The sequence below is a fragment of the Suricata suricatta genome, chromosome 14 (assembly GCF_006229205.1).
Source record: "Suricata suricatta isolate VVHF042 chromosome 14, meerkat_22Aug2017_6uvM2_HiC, whole genome shotgun sequence".
NCBI classification, from domain to species: Eukaryota; Metazoa; Chordata; class Mammalia; order Carnivora; family Herpestidae; genus Suricata; species Suricata suricatta.
In genome coordinates this window covers 18,181,595-18,197,092 of record NC_043713.1, presented here as the reverse complement: position 1 = coordinate 18,197,092, position 15,498 = coordinate 18,181,595, and the positions used below count along the sequence as shown (strand labels likewise).

The 15,498-nt window shown below is 40.8% G+C and overlaps 1 long non-coding RNA gene across 1 annotated transcript; it reads right to left on the bottom strand.

The window, feature by feature from the left end:
- Positions 1–634: 634 nt before the first annotated feature.
- Positions 635–6,550, bottom strand: LOC115278037. The gene is made up of 3 exons (XR_003902653.1): positions 6,431–6,550; positions 1,222–1,290; positions 635–859 (listed from the first exon to the last, which is right to left on the bottom strand). It is a non-coding gene; the product is annotated as an uncharacterized LOC115278037 (long non-coding RNA).
- Between the last annotated feature and the right edge of the window lie 8,948 nt (positions 6,551–15,498).

The window sequence follows — 15,498 nt, the reverse complement described above, 5'->3', positions numbered from 1 at the left end:
TGTGTATATTTCCAGTAAAGTCTGCTTGTCTTAGGGATAAAAACTGGTAAATTTTTACAGAAGTGAATAGTTTCCACTGTGTGGCTACCACACAAATCAAGACCATAGAATAATTCCGCCCCCCAGCAGGCTCCTAGCTGCCCTTCCCCAGTCAATGACTGCCCTCACCCGAAGGGAGCACCACTCTGACTTTTACCATCAGTGACTACGTTTGCCCACTCACAATCACCTAAATTGAACCATCTAGTATTGAATTCAGTTGTTTCTAGCTTCTTTTACTCAAAATCATGTCAGGTTCATTTATATTATTGTGTGTCTCAGGGTTTCTTATTGCTGCGTTGTGTTCCGTGTATGGATGATGCAATTTATTCATCTATTCTCCTGCCGATGGACATTTGGTTTGCTTCCAGTTTTTTGATACTGTGAGAAAGCCACTAAGAACATTCTTATACATGGCTTTAGTTGGTATGCACTTGTTTCTTGTGTGTGTGCTCGCATGTGTGTGTGAGTAGAATTTCTGTGTCATAGGGGATGCATATGTTCGACATTTTCAGATACTGCCAAAGAGTGTTCCAAAGTAGCCAAACTTTTCTATTCTCCCACCAGCTCTGTCGGAACATTCTAGCCATTCATATCTTCATCAAGATTCAATTTTAATCACTCTACAACCTCATTTACAGCAAAAGAGTTTATGGCCTTGTTGCTAAGATTTTCAGAATCAGGTTTTCTTTCAAACATCGTCTGTCCTCTCGAAGGAGAGCATAAAGATTTCATCTCATCCACCAAAGAGAAGAAGGTGATTATTTTTTCAGTGTTCCATTCTGCAAAGGCCTTGCGATGCTTCCATGGAAGTGTGCACCTACACCGAAAAATATGGAAGAGAAAGAAGGACATGCAGAGCACCAACCTGATTTACACAACTTCAGGCTTTGGAAAGCATTCTAATATGATCCATATCACTGGTTAAATACCATCAGTTGGTGACTAGAAAGCAGTTGTTTCAGAAGGCGTCATTGCCCTCAGAAGAGTAGACATGGAGCCAACAGGCTGAAGGGATGGCCAGTGAGGCCACTTCCCAGCCTGCACCGTAAGCCACCCTCACGTGGATTTTGGCATAAGCGGGCTTTTTGTTGTCATTAGGAGTGTTCCTCCCCCTGGCTGTTCAGAAATTTCAGATGAAATTTTTCTGATGTTTTTTAATGAAAGATGGTATTTGCTTACCCATCATAGGAGATATTTCCTCGGCAGGAATGCTGTCGAACATGTTGCATTCACAACATGACACAAAGTCTAAAAATCACAGAGAGACTAATTACTGGAGGAAAACTACACCAAAAGACCTATTTCCTCGTGATGAAAATGACAGCCTGGTGCCCCGTTACCTGGCCTGATCGGGCAAATAGCCTGCGCAACATTGTTTTAGCGCTTGGCGTTATAAGTCACGGTAGAGGAAGGAGGCGCTTCGGTCCTGTGAGCAGCTCAGCGAGAAATCAAGGTGAGCTGTCAGTTAAGTGAGGTCTAATTATAAGTCTCATTTCCAGTACTTATGGATGTGACAGACAGTAGCCAAGGCTTACCTGCTTCTAGACATGGGGCCGCTTCCACAAGTCCTTGTCTCTTTATGCCAACATCTGAATTATCCTCTAGAAGCTGCGACATTTACTGCTGACAGCTGGGACCTGCCCCAGCCAACAGTGTGAAGCGAGGACCACCCCTCTTTGCTCACTCTGCTTTGCCTCTTATCACCCGCTCCTAGTACTGAAACGGTCTATTCTTCCTCTGATCGAAAATCCATGTAAAGCGATAGAAAGGACTTTTTTCCTCTTTAATATGGATTTAAATCACTTCCCTTTCCAGTCACAAAAGATCACATGTTGTATGAGTACCTTTAGAAAAAATGGCCAGAATAGGCAAATCTATACAGACAGAAAGTAGATCGGTGATTGCCCAGGGCTGGGAAGGTTGGAAGGAAAGGGGAGGGGGGGAATGCTAATGGGTAGAGGTTTCTTTTTGGATGGTGAAAATGTTCTAAAATTGACTATGGTAATGGCTTGACATATATGTGAATATACTAAAAACCACTGAACTGTACACTGTATTTTGTATTTTTTTTTTTTGAGAGAGAGTGAGAGTGTGGGTGGGGGAGAGGGGAAGAGAGGGAGAGTGAGAGAGTGAGTGAGAGAGAGAGAGAGAGAGAGAGAGAGAGAGAATCTCAAGCAGGGTCCATGTTCAGCGCAATGCAGGGCTTGAACCCATGAAGGGGGGATCATGATTTGAGCCAAAATCAAGAGCTGGACACTCAACCGACTGAGCCTCCCAGGCGCCTCATGAATTGTACACTTTAAATAGGTGAGTTGTATAGTATGTGAATTGTGTATCAATAAAGCTATTTTTTAAAATCACCTAACAGGAGAAACCTAACAGAGGACCATAAGGAGAGGAAGGGGAAAGAGAGTTGGGGAAAGAGAGGAACACAAATCATGAGAGATTATTGAATACTTAAAATGAACCGAGGGTTGAAGAGGGAGGGGGGGGGAAGGGGGTGGTGGTCATGGAGGGGGGCACTTGTGGGGAGAAGCACTGGGTATTACATGGAAACCAATTTGACAATAAACTACTATAAAAAATCACTTCTTAAAAAAATAACAATAAAAATAAATAAATAAAAATAACTTCTTTTTATCTGTGGTCTTTTTCCCAAATGCAGAAAATCTCAATTGCCCAAAAATAGGTAAGAAAGTTTGGGGGCAAAGAACGGAGAGAGAAGAGGTGGAACGATTTTTGTTCCCCTGAAATCACACTTAATAAGGCCAATCTTGGTAATTATATTAGAAAGTTGGGGAGGGGGAGGATCTTGCTTGATATTAACTGGTGTTGCTCAAATTTTCAAACCCATTTCAAACCCAGAACCATTTTTGATAGACGTAAGGTCTCATGACTTCCTTTGAGTAACTTCAAACTTCAAAATAAACTAAATAGTACAAACACAGGCAACTATAAATTATAGCATGACTTCTCAGAGATGATTCCACACCCTCTTCTCTCATTCGGAATCACAATACAGACTGAGCATTACATTTTGTTTCTCAAACTGCCTGTAACTTTCTCTTAATACCATGTCAGAGCTGGAAATGACTTTAAGATATTCCCTTTATCTTTAAAGGTGCTCACCTGCCAGCCATGCACTAGGACCTGGGGTTGAGGAGACAACAGGAGGACAGGGAGCCTTGAATCAGGTTGGGAAATACAGAAGGAAGAGAAGGAGCTACTGGATATTTCTTTGCTGGGGGGGGAAATAAATTTGAGCAGAAAGGGGTTAAGAAATAGAAGGGGAAATACAAGTTCAGATATGACCACACTCTAGGAAATCATCATTGGGAATACTTCATTCAAGCACCCACTCCCGCTAGGAATACATGAAATTTTATCTTCTGTCAGTAATTGACAATATTAAGGAAGTGTTATTAGTTTTTTGTAAGCATGGTAATGATGGCGTGGTTATGCCTTTAAAAAGAACTCTTGGGTGTCTGGGAGGCTCAATCAGTTAAGTGTCCAACTCTGGATTTTGGCTCAGGTCATGATCTCGTGGGTTTTGAATTTGAGCCCCGCATCTAGCTCTGCAGTGACAGCGGGGAGCTTGCCTGGGGGTCTCTCTTGTTCCTCTCTCTCTGCCCCTCTCCTGCTCATGCTCACTCTGTCTCTCTTTCAAAATAAATAAATAAATAAACTTAAAAATAAAAGATCTCTTATCTTTTAAGAAATACATAGTGGCCCCACCTAAGTGGCTCAGTTGGTTAAGTGTCTGGCTTCAGCTCAGGTCATGATCTCACAGTTTGTGGGTTTGAGCCCCACATCGGGCTCTGTACTGACAGCTCAGGGCCTGGAGCCTGCTTCAGATTCTGTATTTCCCTCTCTCTCTGCTCCTCTCCTACTCATGCACTGTTTCTCTCTGTCTCAATAATAAATAAACATAAAAATTTTAACAACAACAAAAAAGAAATACATAGTGAAATATTTACAAACAAAATTATAAAATACATGGGATCTGCTTCAAATAAATCCCAATAATGTTCTCCAAGAGAAGCAGGACAGTGTACAGATGAAAGAAGTGTGGCCATGAGTTGATAATTGTCAAGGCTGGATGACGGTAACCAGGGATTCATTATGTCATTCTATCTACTTACATGTATGTTTGAAATTTTCCATAATAAAAAAGAGTTTTCAGAAAAACAACGCTTCCAACCACATGGAAAACAGAAACTGGATTTATCCTCCTGCCTTAGAAAAGTTAGAAAACCAAAAAATATACATATGACACAATTGTTTTCACACATTGAATAATGGGCAATGCATGGTGGCAAACAAACATCATGGGACCTGCCATTGCCCCGCTGTATTGCCTGCAGACAGTTTCCCTGTGCCAGTACAGAAAGGGGAAACCAAATAAGCCCAGAATTCTCACTGGAATGGAGAGACAAAGATTGGCGTTCTTTCAGTTCTTTTTCTGTAGAATATACAGAGCAGAGCACTGGAGAAGAAGTATTGGAGGGAGGGGAGAGACAGACGAACAGATAAAACAAGAAAGGGTTCCAGAAATCTGTAAAAAACAAACAAACAAAAAGGGCCATTGCATTATTGCGAGGAAATTACCGAAGGTCAGTGAAGAAAATGCTGGTTGAACACTTCCGAAACCACAACAGAAAAACTGAGTAATACATAGGACATAAGGTAGAGTCCTCAGAAGGGTGTTGCCTTAGTAATGGAGCTCAAACAATGTAGACTAAAGGCAGATTTGGAACTGATCTAGCAAATCTTGAAACAACCCTTGAAAGAATCAAACGGATTCCAAGTTAATTTATCTGCATGCCAGAAAGAAGTCCAACACATTCAAAGAAATACTCAGTTGAGTGCCCGACTCTTGATTTGGCTCAGGTCATGAGCCTAGGATTGGAGGGTTGAGTCTCGATTCTTAAGATTCTCTCTCTCTTTCCCCCTCTACCCTTCTCCCCAGCTCACACACACACACACACACACACACACACACTCTCTCTCTCTCTCTCTCTCTCTCTCTCTCTCTCTGTCTCTCTCTCTTTCTTTCTCTCTCTCTAAGAAAAAAAGAAAAGAAAAAAGAAAAAAATACAGCCAAAGCCAAAATGCAACAGTGCAAATTCACAATATCATCCAATCAAACATTACCAGGCATGGAAAGAAGTAAGAAAATATGAGCCATATTCAGGGAAAGAATTTATCAATAGAAATGGAGCAAGAAACAACAGAGATGATGTAATTAAGAGATAAGCACGTTAAGACAGGTATCAGAAATATGTTCTAAATGTTTAAGAAGGTAAGAAGAAAACATGCTCATGAGGAGAGAGATGGAAGATATAAAAAGAAGTAAATGAAACTTATAGAGATGAAAACTACAAGATCAGAGAAAACTTTTTAAATTCACTATAATTGGAAAGGCACTGAAGAGGCAATCAGTGAATTAAAGACATTGCCAGAGAAACTATCCAAAATAAAGTACAGAGAGAAGAAAAGGTGAAAGAAAATGAACAGGGTATTGGTGATCTGTGGAGAATTATCAAAAGTCCAACAGACCTGGAATTCAGGACAGGAAAGGTGGGGAGTTAAAAAATATTTGAATATTGGCCAAAAGTTTTTCAAACTTGCTGAAAGCAATAGACTTACCAATCCAACAAGCTCAATCAACCCCAAGCAAAATAAACATGAAGAAAACAACCCCAAGGCTCATTTACAAAATTAAAGAAAACCAGCTCTAAGAAGAAAATCTTCAAAGCAGCCCAATGAAATAGATACATTATATACAGAGGAACACAAATAAGAATTTTCCTGTGAAAATCCACAGAAGCCAAGAAGTAATGGATAAACATATTTCAGGCACTGAAAGAAAGGGCATGGGGGAAATTGTGAGTACCCTCCAAACCGATTTCAAATCCAAAGGTGAAAAAGGACTTCTTCAGACAGACTAAAAGTAGGAGAATTCACCACAAACATCCCTATACTACATGGATGTTAAAGAGAGCTCTTGGGACAGAATAAAAATGAGCCCAGATAGATGTCGGATGGACATTTGAATCCACACAAGTGAAAGAAAAGCACCAGGAAAGCCCGTGATTCCCTCTGGAATGGCTCCTACTCGTTTGTCTCTGGATTGCTACCTCTGTCTAGAAGGACCCTGGTCCTCTAGAAAACGGCTCCGATCTCTGGATGACTTATCACCCCAGCCTCTCTGCAAAGCTTAACCTTACCACCCACACTCTCATCCCCAAGCAGGCGCTCAGACACCCTTCTTCACTCCCCAGATCCCTGCTCCTTCCACAAACGGCTCCCACTCCCACTTCTTTGCAATTGCTCAGTGACTCCCCACCTCAGACCGTGGCCATCTGGTGGCAGGACGCCGTCTTACCTTTGTGAGGAGCTCAACGGCTGTTGAATGAACTCAGGCTGACTGGACGGGAACCTGAATGGAACGTTGGCAAGGACATTGAGTAACCCTCTGTCTGTATTTATTCACTTGTTGATTTTTTCACTTATGGAATGACCTCAAATCATTAAGGAAACAGGGAGTCGATCTGTATTCTACACGTGAAAAACAAGTTGGCATTTGCAACACCTCTCCCGTGATATAAACCACAAGCTCACCAAGTGTTTGCTCCACGCTATTTGAACTGCACACCAATTAAGACTTTCTGAGAAGCAGATGAGGTTATGGAGGAAAGGAGCCAAAGTGAGCAAAATCTGTTCCTTCATTAGAGTCAAACTGCATAAACACACACACATTTTTTTCATAGAATATGAAGTCTGTGGCTCTCGACCTCTTCTGTACTTATATGTTTAGATTGTCTCCGAGGAAAGTGTTTAACCTGCTGTGCTCTTCCTTTATTTGAAAATAAAGAAACCAACATTATGAGGTAAAAAAAACATAAAGTTCAAATAATATCACTATGCTATTTATAAACTTGTTTTTTATTTCGTTTGCTGGCTTTTTCCACTTAAAGTACCTGCCTGAGCTATCAACATTCTATTTATTTGGATGTGCAATAATGGCATACAATGTTGATCAGTTCATGAAAGCCTCAGAAATAAAATACGAGTCAAAAATTGCCAGTCACGTTTAAAAGAAGTTCTAACGTCCATATTTTAAGAGAAACCTGGAGACTATGACCTAGTTAAGAGGTAGGTAGCAGAGTTATTAAAAGTCACTTTTTCTATTTATTTACTTTAAAAAAAACAGTGGCTTCCATGGAACCGCCATCTCTAAGTCAGCTCCTTTTTGAAAGCAGAAAGCCAGGCTTTGTTTTTAAATCGTTTTCTCCTTGTACATTAGGCAGTATTCTGATCCCCACACATTGAGAGATGAAATGCTTTGCTATATGAAAAGCAATCTTTCTGAGTTCTTTATTCTTAAATATTTTAATAATTTGGAAATAACTCCTTATTTATTTATGATTAGTAAATGTTTTCACAAGGTTCCCGAGAGGCGGGGATTTCTGTCTGCGTTGGTTGTAGTTTTCTGTAAGTCCCTAGAGCCTGGATCAGGGCCTGGCCCTGAGTCCGTGTTCTGTCTCCCCAAATGGTGGAATGAATGAATGAACGAGTCGTGCTCAGCTGTGACAGTCCCAGAATCTTTCCCTCTTGGACTACCAGCCTTTGGAGTTAGCTTGGACGTGATCTCTGGCCATCTGTTCTCGCTCATTCTGTCCACCTGATCTGTTTACAATATGTTAATGTATTTGATGATGTTATCCACCTTTGACTAATCACTGACAAGCAGACCCCCAGTGATTATAACTGGGGGGAAGGAGCTGCAGTGCAGTCACTCACATTTGCAGAGACTTCCTTTACTCATGGGGGCTCTCGGATTTCCCCACGACTTTCAAAACAGTCACGTTTCACCATCACCAGGGATTCTGACCTCAAACGTTTTCCTCATTTCCTGGTACTGCTTTTCATGTGTTCTCAGGGCCTTAACCTGGAGAGTAACCCACAGCCAGACTGTACCTCGAACTGAAGTATCCCACAGCAAACCTAAGCCCAGCCTACACGCTAGAAATGCAGGCAGAAGGGGACTCGGACACCAAAATCCACTTGCTCGTTTGCAAAGTCTGGCTAGCTAGCTTATCTGGCAGGATCCGAGCCGTTCTACCAACAGACAGGGAAATTTCCCTGAGCCTAATTAATTGCAACATAGACTGATCTCCTTTGGGCTGTCCACAATGCCCACAGATTTCTGATACAGGACCTTGCGAGACACCAAACCACAGGGCGGTGAGACACACATTGGGATCAGCAAGAGGTTTCTTCCATATTCTTATATTCTTAAGTGTCCAGAAACCCTAATTCCAGATGAGATGTGTTAACAGCCTATAAGGCAAGAATTTCAAAAATAAAAATGGGTATGAGTGAATCAGCACCTTTTATTTTTAAATGTTTATGTATTTGTTCTTAAGGGGAGCACGCAGAGGGAAAGGGAGACAGAGAGTCCCAAGCAGCCTCTCCACTTCAGCACAGATGCTGGACTCGAACTCACAAACGGTGAGATCATGACCTGAGCCAAAGTTGGGAGTCAGGACGCTTAACTGACTGAGCCACCCAGTTGCCCTTGAATCAGTACCTCTTAAATCTCTGTAACAACAGAATATCAACATTGTTTGGAACACTTTTCAAAGCTGCAGACATGACATTTCTATTAGTTGGCGGTAATGATGTTAATTTACTAAATATCATTTCAAACACTGTGCCCACTCATTTTTTTTTTAGCATGATCATGCAAACCAAAAAGTACATTTATTTTAATAAGGTTGTTTGGTTCAGAAGAGTTTTAAAGATTCTAGTCAAAGAAGATCACTTTTTGCTGTGGTTGCCAAAACCTACCCATTTTCATCAAGAGATATTGACAAGCTAAAAGTAAAATAAGCTTTTTAAAAGGACACTTAAGGCACCTTTGTTTCGGAGAAGTATCCCCCCATCCAGGGGCTCCTGGGTGGTTCAATTGTTTAAGCCTCCAACTTCAGCTCAGGTCATGATCTCACACTTTGTGAGTTTGAGCCCCTCCACTGGGCTCTGTGCTGACAGCTCAGAGCCTGGAGCCTGCTTCAGATTCTGTGTCTCCCTCTCTCTGCCCCTCTCCTGTTTGCATTCTTTCTCTCCCTCCCTCTCTCCCTCCCTCTCTCCCTCAAAAATAAATAAACATTAAAAAAAAAATAGAAGTACCCCCCCATCCTTTCAATGCATTGCGTAGAGAAAATATAAATGTGGGCATTTTAGGGTCTTATAAGTTTTGGCCACAGAGCCCTGTGAGATTTTATAGAGAAAAGGCTCTTCAGTACTCAGCACTAACCACCGTTTAGCATTTTCCTGTATCAATAAAAAATACCTCATTTTTAAAAGCTTCCTGTGGGGGTGCCTGGGTGGCTCAGTCGGTTAAGCATCCAACTTTGGCTCAGGTCATGATTTCGCGATTTGTGGGTTCAAGTCCCTCATTGGTCTCTGTGCTGACAGCTCAGAACCTGGAGCCTGCTTCTGATTCTGTATCTCTCTCTCTGACCCTCCCCTGCTTGTGCTGTCTCTCTCTGTCTCTCAAAAATAAAAAAATAAAAATAAAAATAAAAGCTTCCTGTGAAAGACAAGAAATTGGTTGTATTGTGTATTTATATATTATGTATTTCACATTATACATTTCTGACATTTTTATGTAGCCCACCATAAATTTCAGCTAAATGAAGGTAAGAAGAAAATCACAAAGAGTTTTCCAAAATGATGACTGATTCTAGAGTTGACTCCCCTAAATTGCCTAAGAAATTTACTTTTTTAACTGATAAAATTCCCACAAAAAGTGAATAATATGAGAATCTAAATCCACTTTCCAGATTTGCTTCCCCTGTAATATCTGTAATAGAACAATCCTGAATTAGCTGCTAGTTTCCATAATTCTTGTCAGCAAAATCTATCAGTAGTTCTAACTCTGATTATACACGCTGGTAATGTAATTAAACGTGTTTTAAGCCTATCTCTGATGTCAGAGTTTCAAATATAGCCACATAAATTTTAGCGAGGAGTATTTCATACATAATTTATATATACAAATGTGTTTGCATGTGTACCTGGATTAAGTATAATAAATGTAAATTATATAATTTATATCTATATACGTTTAACTGTGTTTAGTTTCAATCAGACAATGGTTTGATATATATTTTTAATGAAGGAAGATCCTACTGCAATATTAAGATTTTGTGTTTTGAAGACTTCATTTCTTAGTATTTTTTTAATTAAAAAGACAAATACATTTCAATGTTCTTTTTAGTAAATGTTATGCTTCCTGTTCCAAAACAACCTTAAGTTTATAAATAAGAGTTAATGAATCCAAGAACCATGTTATTTCATGAGCTTGTGAACAAACGGTTGAGAGTCAAACTAGAATTCTTTCCAAGTTGGATTTTCACATGATACAGTTTATAAACAAGTTTGGGGGATAGAGGGATGGCTTTTGCCTTGTTTTGTTTTTCTATATTTTTAATAAACAAAATGAAAACTGCCTTTGAAATGACTTAGGGACGAACTAGATCTCTAGCCCACCGCAAAAATGAACTTGCACTAAATTGGGGGTTTCTCGGGCCATTGAATGCTCGTCCTACGTCTGTTTTTCTCTTTGAGGGCGTTCCAGGCAGGCACAGGAATGGTTCTGAAACAGGCTGCAGGCTCACGTGACGCTTCCCTCATTAAAGACCGAGGGAGCCAACATGGCATCCATTCCTGAGACCTTGATCAGAAATAGATCCTGAGAGAAGTGACACTAACCTTGGACTCCGTCACACCGTAAATTGTCTCTTTTGTAATTGTGACAGACACTCCCCCAGGTTGTCCCTTCCATTCGACTCCCATGATCACTTTATCCTTTCTCTCTCTGCTGCCAAATGGAGTGGAGTTCCCGGAGTTTTGACACCTTGTAAAGACATTCCAGTGGATTCTAGCACACCCAAACAGATGGTGTGAAAGGAATACAGGGGAAGAAAATACAGACCTCTGCCAGATTCTCATGTATTCTAGGTAACATCGTGTTCCAGGAGAAGAAAAAAATAAAAAGGAACTGATATCATTGTTACTGCCTGCTTCCTGAGCCAAGCCACCATGCTTCTGCCAAAGATAACAACGTCTTTAAGATGGCTACAAAAACTCCCAACATTACGGGAGGTAAAAAGACTAGACCTGAGAGGGGGCATAAAACAATAATCTGTATTCTTGTCCTACTGTGTTACACTGACGCTTACACAAAACAATTCTTTTCCCTTTTAGCTAAGAATGACATCCAGCTCAAAATAACATTTCTACTTCTTTCGCATGTCCAGTATGCTAGAAATCTCTATTGAGGTTCTTCTCTGAGGCTGGCATGGACTTTCTCCACATATTAAGGCTACTGACATGAGAACAAAGTACATAAAAGAAACATTAAAGAACAAGTAAAATTTTTTCCTCATATACAACCATACACACACACACACACACATGCACAAATAAGCACATGAAAAGATGTTTAATATCATTAGTCTTGAGGGAAATGCAAATTAAATCCACAGTGATATTCCACGATACACCTGTCAGAATGTATAAAATAAAAAATAGTGATAATACCAAATTCTGGCGTGGATATGGAGAAACTGGATCACTCCTCCATTGCTGCTAGCAATATGAAATGGAAATAGTTTGGAACTTTGGGAAACGGCTTGGCAGTTTCTTGAAAAACTAAACTAGCAACTTCTATACAACCCAGCAATTATACTCCTAGGCATTTATCCCAGAGAAATGAAAACTTATGTTCACACAAAAACCTGTACATGAATGTTTATAGCAGCTTTATTAATAATAGCCCAAACTTGGAAACAACCAGATGCCCAAAGTGTGTAAACTGCAGTTAAACAAACCATGGGGCATCCACACTGTGAAGGGAGGTGGGGGCGGTGAAAGGGGGCAGTGGGAGGGATCCTGGTGGTGATAGAAATGTTCTGTATCTTGACAGCATCCATGTCAATACCCTGGCTGTGAAATCGTATTGGCAAGATATTAACCATTGGGGGAAACTGGGTAAAGGGTACACTGGACATCTCTGTGTTATTTCTTATAACTGCATGTGAATCTATAAGTATCGCAAAATAAAAACATTATTTAAAAATATAACTCCTATTATAACAAAAAATTAATCTATGTAAAGACACAAAGGAAAATATACATCTTTTGAATAGATAAATTTGAAGATCATAGTGATCCAAGCAGACTGAAGCCTCTACATTAAAATAGATCATGATTGACTTAGTCGGTTAAGTATCCGACTTTGGCTCAGGTCATGATATAGTGGTTTGTGAGTTCAAGCCCCGCTTCGGGCTCTGGGCTGACAGCTCAAATCCTGGGGCCTGCTTCCGATTCCGCATCACCTTCTCTCTCTGCCCCTCCCCTGCTCATGCTCTGTCTCTCTCTGTCTCAAAAATAAACATTTAAAAAATTTTAAATAGATCATGATTTATATATCTACATATATATATATACATATACACATGTAAACATATACGGATAACAATAGATTCCTTAGCTTTAGTACAAAAAAAAGGAGCCATAGTCTCTTTATGTCTTTATGTCTTCATCAACTTATTTAGAGAAAAGAAAATTATGGGTACTTTACTAAGGATGTAATGGATGGATGATACAAATATCATTAAGCAGCAGTATAGTCCCTAGGTAGGTGTGCAAAGATCACATTGTTGAAGCGCCACTCACACTCTGGTCATAAATTTGGCTTGTCTAGAGGCCATGCACGCTCTCTCATCCATATCCCTTGGGTCCAATGACATGAACTATTGAATGGCTAACCAAAAATAAGGTACAGAATATCCTTTAGAGCTGGTATGTGACCCACACAGATATAAAATTCATGACCCTGGCCTTATTGCCTTTTCTGCTTGTTAGTCAAAAACTTTTTTTTTGAAAGATGGAAAGGCCACATTATAGTAGTAGGAGAAACCACCTTTTTGCAAGACCTCTGGTTCTTGAAATCCTTACCCAGGTTCTCATGTGCTCATCTACTTTGACATCTTGCCCTTTCTCCAACTCTGGCTCCTCCTAGCCTGCTCATTTCTCTTCCTTCTTAGACCTTCTCTTCCTCCCCTTCTCCCTCAGTCTAGGGAGGGACTCATTCCTTGTCCTTTCTTTCCATGCCAAGGCTCTGCCTCTGCCCCAGCTCAATTGCCCCTGCTTTGCTACTGATTTCTCTTTCTTGCATTTGGAATTTTCTTACTCCACAGTTACATAATCCAGAACAACCACACATAGCCCTAGCTAGAAAGGAAATTATTTTGCCCTTAAGTAAATGCTTTTAACTCTCCCAAACTCTGTAAGTAGAACCGGGGTTTTTTTTCTTTTGAATTATGTATGATAACCCCCTCAGCACCCTATACCTTTCTACTCCAGGACTTTGGTCAGAAAGGGTTGATCAGGGCACATATCTTTCCAACTGCCTGTCCTATATTCATCTCCCTTCTCCTTTCTATAAACTCTCCTTCCTCTTTCTGTCTTACCCAGACGTTCCTTGTGTAAAACTTCTTGGTTTTTTGTTTCTTACCCAGTATTACACCACACATTTTGGTTAGAATTACACATGCGCATGTGCGCGTGCACACACACACACACACACACACACACACACACACACACACACTAGCAGCAGCAATAAACTTACTTTCAGGTAAAATTGATAAATGCTAATCACCTTGTGCTTCGATCTCTACCTCTCTGTCTCAACACATTTTCCTGTGTTCTGGGCTCTAAAAAATCTAGAACATGTCAGGGGAAGGAGGAGCTCAGGGAGGGGTCATGTGGGAGCTGCAGCCACGTAAACAACACCGTTTCCACCAGGGAAAGCCATGCGATGTGATTCTATTGCTGCCCCTGACCATCTGCACCAGGTCTTTTTCGCCCACTCATTTAGGAGTAGAAACGGGACAAAAGCCAAAAAGCAAAAGAAAAGAATCTCTGGGGGCACCTGGGTGGCTCAATCAGTTAAGCATCGACTTGGCTTAGATCATGAACTCACGGTCTGTGAGTTCCAGCCCCACATCAGGTTCTGTGTACTATCTATTTTTCTAAGACTGTTAACAAGAACCCCTTACTGGCCTGCCAGTAGTCCCCCAAATCCCTAGTATTAGAGCCATTCCTTCAAATTACGTCATCTTCAGAAGCTCCACCCCAAAATGCAAACATCTCTCACCTTGAACTAGTGTCAACCACTAATGCCTTTGAGTGAACCAGAAATTAGCAACCAAATGAGCAAGAGGTCTTTGCGGCAGAGTTCTTTCTTGATAATCCTTTGGGTATCTGAAAGATGTTGAATTCACTTTCAAAAGGCTGTGGTTGTTATGTGCATTTTTCATCAGTTTCTCAAATGAGACAGACACCAAAAAGGTTAAGACTCACTATTCTAAGGTCCGAGTCATGAATAAGCCTCACTAGAAAAAAGAAAACCTAACTTCTCTTTGCTGAGTACTTCACAATGTAGGGCTTAGTTGCCTTTTTATTATCTAACATCCTGCACCTTTGTCTCCCCCCAACACACATGACTTCTTTATATGTGGAAAGAAGGGTCTTCACTTCAGCTTGTACCCCCTACTGAGCAGAATTCTGTGGAGTCTTCCATGTGTATCTGATCTAGTTCTCAAATCATGTTCCTTGAGATCCTTCTAGAGGCTAAACAAGGCCAAGGAGCAGCATGCTTACAGGGAGAACCTAAGAGCTAAGTGGGGTCAGGCTTGCCTCATTCAAACAGAGCAAGGCTACCTTTGACTCTATCTTATGCTTACGTATATATTTCCCCCATAAAAAACGAATCCTGAGGCTGAAAGAAGTTTGAGAATTACTAACAAGCCCAGTGCCCTTATTTTCCAAGGAATTAAAAAATGGTGTCCAATGGACTCTCCAAGTCTGGAGTAAGACCTAGGCTAGAACTATAATTTGTGTTTCCTGACACTTAATTCTATAAGTGTTCTTGTCAACACATTACCTCCCCACCAAGGACCAGCCCCACCATCTTCTCAGACACCAATGTGTGCCCTCCCCAAACTCCAGGGTACTTTTTCTCCCAAGCCATAGATGTCTGCGGTCATGAAACAGACAATTTATGAGTCAGGAACTCAGGAGAAATCTGGGGTAAAGCAGCCTAGGATGGGCACCAGAGGGGTGGAATGTGTGATGGGAGAAAAGGAGAATTCCAAGGAGCCCGTAGAAGAGGCTAGCTCCACGCCAGTCTCATTACAGACTCTGAACTGACCTTGACTCTTCAGACAGCTTTCTTTTTCTGGCAAAGAATGAATATGAAAGAGCAACAAACAGCTCTTTTTTTGTTTCTTATATAATGCAAAAACACACTGTCCCTGATCACTTAATTCCTGACAGCTAGAAAGTACATTTCAAAGTCATACACCACATTCCAAG